Below are 6,011 nucleotides of genomic sequence, written 5' to 3' on the forward strand. Positions count from 1 at the left end.
GCACACAGACACACAGTAATGGATAATGTTACTCTCTTCTCCGGCATTTTCCTTCACTTCCCTGGCAAACTTTTATCCAGCTGTTCTTCAGTTATTTGTGGGTGATTTCCTCAAAGTCCAACTCATCTGCCAGTGATCAGTGAGGCAGGGATTCAGACACTGTGAGCCTTTCACACAGAGGGAAAGGGTACAGGTCCCTTTGCAGAGCATATACAAACACTAAACATTGTTGTGTTTCTCATGAAGTTTTGCTCAAGTTCACAAACTGTATCATTTATCCTACAAAAGATAGTGGATTCTGCCCAGCACATCACAGGAAAATCCTTCCCAACCACTGAGCACATCTACATGAAACGCTGTTGTAGGAAAGCAGCATCCAATATCAGAGACCCCCACAACTCAGGCCATGCTCTTTTCTCGCTGCTGCTATCAGGTGAAAGATACAAGAGCCTCAGGACTTGCACCACCAGGTTCCAGAACAGTTACTACCCCTCAACCATCAGGCTCTTGAATAAAAGGGGATAACTACACTCACTTGCCCACCCACTGACATGTTTCCCACAATCAATGATCTCACTTTAAGGACTCTTTATCTCATGTTCTCGTTATACATTGCTATTTATTTATATTTGCATTGGCACAGCTTGTTGTCTTCTGCACCCTGGCTGATCTTTCATTAATTCTGTTATAGTTACTCATCTATAGATTTGCTGAAAATGCCTACAGGAAGATGAATCTCAGGGTTGTATATGGTGACATATATGTACTTTGATAATAAAATTTACTTTGAACTTTGAATTTTGATCTTTTTGTTTTACCTGAGACTGTAAACAGAAGCTTGGTTCAACATTTCATCTGGAAGAGAACACATTTGTAATGCCGTGGTTAAGAATTCTACTGCTAATGCTGTGGAATATTTCACTTAGCAGCTTTCTGTAAAAGCAGTGTGTCCTTCTGGTAAAATGTTTTGGTTTTGGCTAAAGATAAGCGACTATGATGTTCGACTTGGGAATGTGTGTCAGCCAATCAGGATGGTGGAATTGGGTGATGGTTCTACAGAGAGCTGGGAGGGGAGAAATTTGTGACAGACATTGGTGGGGTTTATGGTATTTTTGTGGGAGATGCAGGGAAGAGAAATCGGGAGAGATGGCCATAGAATTTAATCTGGAGGGAAGACATGATTGCAAGGAGTGCTTTGCAACACAAAAGAGTCCAAGATGTTAAACTCTACTGGTGATTGGAGATGAGAAATCAGCACTGCGAATAATGGTCGTACCCTTCTCTTGGACAATATGAGCTCCATTTAGACTGGTTTATTTGTAATGGGACCTTTTATCTTTTTTTTCTTTTCTCTCTCTTAATAACTGTTTGATAAAGCTGAAATTAGTAAATACCCTTTCTTTATAATTGCATGCGGTGTACAATCTGTTATTTCTTGCCAACTGATAATTGTGTATGGGCAGTATTTACACAGCATTTGTTCAAATCGGGGTTCCATTAATCAGAACATCCTAACTTTCCTGTTTGGATGAACTCCAAATCATACTGACCCTAGACATACATTGTTTATAAAAGGTGCCCTTCTCACCACTGAGCCTGCTAACAAGCAAAGTTTGCACACGAGCCTAGTGAGGGGGTTACATTTTTGGGGGCTCATCCGGGATTCGCAGAATGCAGTGTAACCGCAGTTAAGAATTGATTAAGTGGTTTGTGTCTTTAAACCTGTGTTTAAACTACTGTCAAAGAAAGCGATTAGAGTATTTATCATGGATGCTGCAGGGATTAAGGTTTGGTGTGATTCAAAGTAATTACCCACAAATAATGCTGGTGTTCTGAGCGGGGTGGATATCCAAAGCCCTGATGAATAGCTAATTAGAGTGCTGAGTTCTGTAAAAGTATTGGGGAAAGTTATGCTGGTGAACAGCGGTTTGATCAATCAGCAGGCAAGGATGCCATGTTAGTCCAGACTAGCCATGACATGACTGAAGTCACACTGCCTGATAAGGTATGGACACCTGGAGAGACAGGGCCATGGACAGTCCATATTCTTAGAGAAATGAGGGTGAAAATGTTAAAGACAAATTGTATGTGCTAAGGGTGAAAATTTTAAAGACAGGTTGTTCTTGTTTCTGCGAAGTGAGCTGAAGGAGTTGTCTGATGTGAAAGGTCCTGCAGCGGGTGATGGAAATTCTGAGCTGGTTTCAGCAGTTACATCACTGGCACATAAATGCAAAAGTGCACCAGTGGAGAGACAAAGTTATCGTTGGCTGATAATGTCCTCTGGCGACAAGCCCACCCCCAGTGGGGAGGAGGAGTACGAGATTGAATGGACAAACATCTCAGGGACTGGATGAGTGGCAATGCTCAGATAATAAGGAAAGGCAGTGACTGCTAAAGTGTTGAAAAGGTCCAGCTGCTGAGGTGATGAAGTCCCTAAAGGCAGAAAACCCATTGGTCACATCCATGGGCTAACTGCAAACGTTAGAAAATGTTTTTGGCACAACGGAGCTTATGATGAGGTTCAGGCACACATTCCAGGAGAAAGGGGAGAAACTTTCTGCCTACAGTTTCAGGCTAGAGTGACAGTGCTTGTGCCAGAAAGGGGCCATTCACCTGGCTGAGATAAATCGATTAAGGATGGGGCAAGTTGTGAAGGGCGCACTGCCATGCGACGTGATTGCTTTAAGCATTCGAATGTCTCAATAAGACGTCTTCGTTTGCTGAGCTGATCAGACAAGTAAGAGAAGAGGAAAACATGCTGGAGGAGCAGGAGGCCTCCATCAGCAGGGCAAAGTCCTCAGTGGTAGTCCCCATTGCTGAAGTGATGCGAGATGCCACACAAGTAGGGGTTTTGTGGGATGTGGTGATAAACCTGCAAGCCAAGGCACCTTGGTTGATGTCAGCAGGTGCTGCCACCAAGCGTGACAAGACTGATAGGAAACCGGACCCACGGGTAGGATATACTAATGCTACTTACGGGGGTCTCTGGACAAGGGAAGCAGCCAATATTTTCTGCTACAATTGTGGTGAAGTTAGACATTTCAAGCAGAAGTGTGAAGGACAGGAGAGTAACCCAACAGTTATTAAACAGAAAAGGAAGTCAGGAAATGTTGGAGAGATCCAGTAAGGGAAGAGCGGGGTGTCTCAGATGGAACACGTTCCAATCAATGTATCAAGGAAAACATTAAAATGCAGAACCCTATTCCTGAGGGCTTAGTGGGACCAAATCGTGTGTATCCATATGGATTGAGGGTAATTGTGCTAGAGCCATGCTTGACACAGGTTCTCAGGTTACTCTACAGATCCTTTTACAACCGGCACTTGATGCATTTACCATTGACGCCACCCAATGCAGTAGAAATTTGGGGCCTTACCCATATGATGGTTGCTTGTGGTTGAAGCTGGAGTTTTCGGAAGCAGCTGTTGGAGTAGCTGAGTCCGTTGATACACTAGTGTTGGTCTGTCGGATCTGGTTGAAAAAGGTGAAGCTTCCATTATCGTGGAACAGATAATCCCATTGTGAGAAGGCTCGTGGGACCCTGCAAGGCGGGAAATGGAGAGAAATATTTGAAAACACTCACAACACGCTGGAGGAACTCAGCAGGTTGGGCAGCATCCATGGAAACGATCAGTCAACCTTTCCGGCCGGAACCGTTCATCAGGACTGTAGAGGGAAGGGGCAGAGGCCCTATAAAGAAGGTGGGGGAGGGTGTTAAGACTCTTCAAGTTACACAAGTACGAAACAAACATTCAACAAACAGGTACTTAACTAAGTTTGTGCATGGGCCTCATATCTTCATAACTTTCTGTGACTGTTTGGACAAATGCCAGTTCTGCAAGGCCTCAGTCAACTATGTCAGGCATATAGTGTCACAGAATGGAGTAGCCACAGATCCGTCCAAGGTAGAGGTGGTGACCACATGACCAAGGCCCAAGAATGTGAGTGCCTTACTCTCTTTCCTGGATAATGGAGATTTGTGAAGGACTACTCCAGAGTGAGCCACCCTTTGAATCAGCTTCTGTGTGGTTACCCTCCTTTAGGGAAGAAAGGGAGGAGAACAAAAGGAGAAGAAGGTAAAGTTTATCTTAGGCCTTCAGAGCCCTTTAAAGACAGATGGAATGCAAAATGTGAAGAGGCCTTTCCGCCACTGAAAGAGTTGCTGACTAAAGCAATTGTGTTGGCCTTTGAAAACCCCCAGTTGCAGTATGTACTGCATAGTGACACCAGTCTCGAGAGTTTAGGTGGTGTTCTATATCAGGACCAGTGCAAAGGGTTGAGACCTGTGGCTTTCATCAGCCGGAGTCTGTCACCCTCCAAACGAAACTACCCTATGTACAGATTGGAGTTCCTGACATTGAAATGGGCTGTGGTGGATAAGTTAAATGGTGCCAAGTTCACGGTGAGGACTGACAATAGGCCACTGACTTATATCCTGACCTTGGCGAAGTTGGATGCCACAGGTTATCTTGGGTTGTCTGCTCATGATTTCAGCCTGAAATATTGGCCAGGGAGCAGGAACATTGATGGGGATTCATTGTCCCGACATTCGCATGAGGGGCTGTAAGTGGACGGAGAGTGGGAGAGCGCTCCTGCCTCTGGTGTTAAAGCAATGTGCCAGTTTTCTACAGTGGGGAAATCAGAAGCAGGGCCATGGCATGGTAGAACTGTGGATCATCTTGGAGCTTCTGGTTGTGCCATTCCACAAGCTCATTGCAACAACTGCTCTGGATATGAAGCAGTTGCCTGCCTTGAGTCTTGTGGAATTGGCAGCAGGCCAGCAAGACGATTCCTGTATAGGTGCCATTTGGTCATCCATTGCAAAAGGGGATAAGGCCCAAGGTGAAAAGAGGAAACACCCTACCATAGCCCTACTGATGAGAGAATGGGACAAATTGGAGTTGAGGAACCAGGTTTTATACAGGATCATGTCTCCTCGGCATCCCCAGATGTTTTTGCCTGAGAAGCATCAGAGGATTGTGTTGAGGTCACTTGATGATGACTCAGGTCATCTGGGGTTTGAGAAGACCTACAGATTGGTCCGAGATTGGTTCTATTAGCCCTGAATGAAACCTGAGGTCAAAGAGTACCGTAGGTCATGCATCTGATGTATTTGGAGGAAGACACTGCCTCTGAGATTTGCTTCATTATCTCACTTATAGAGTACAGGACCACTGGATTTAGTGTGTATGGGTTTCCTCTCCACGGAGCCTGATCCCAGCAATGCTGTAGATGTCTTGGTCATCACGGATCACTACACCAGATATGCTCAAGCCTTCCCCACAAAGGATCGGAGAGCATCTACATGCCCAAAGTGTTGTGGGAGAAGTATTTTGTTCATTGTGGCCTCCCAAGAAGGATACACAGTGATCAGGAAAGGGATTTTGAGTGTCAGCTCATATATGAGTTACTAGGCATGCTTGGAGTCCAGAAGTCAAGGACTATGCTTTATCACCCACAGGGTGATCCCCAGCCTGAAAGGTTCAACTGGACATGTTAGACATGCTTGGAACCTTGGAAATCAGCAAAAAGAACAAGTGGAGTCAACGTATTGGGCATTTGGTACACTGCTACAACTGTTCACAGAATGAAGCCTGCTTTTGGCGACCGAGAAGGAGGTCGAATCGTTCAGACAGAGATGGCGCTCAGTACTCAGTGTCGGAGAGCTGATCAGAGCTCAAAGTTTTCGGATGACTCAGAGTCGGATTGTGGTCGGCATGGCAGGGAGAGTTTTTCTTCCTTCTCCTGTCTGCGTGAGATGTGGGACATTTGAGAGACTTTGAACTTTACTGTGCTCACAGACTTTTTCATCAAGTTATGGTATTGTTACACTGTTTGTAACTATATGTTATAATTATGTGGTTTTGTCAGCTTTTTCAGTCTTGGTTTGTCCTGTGTTTTGTGATATCACATCGGAGGAAATAATGTATCATTTCTTAATGCATGCTTTACTAAATGACAATAAAAGAGGACTACGTGTCTTCATCATCAAAAAGCTACCAGATACTCGCTA

This window comes from Mobula birostris, chromosome 7 (genome assembly GCF_030028105.1).
Source record: "Mobula birostris isolate sMobBir1 chromosome 7, sMobBir1.hap1, whole genome shotgun sequence".
Lineage (NCBI taxonomy): Eukaryota > Metazoa > Chordata > Chondrichthyes > Myliobatiformes > Myliobatidae > Mobula > Mobula birostris.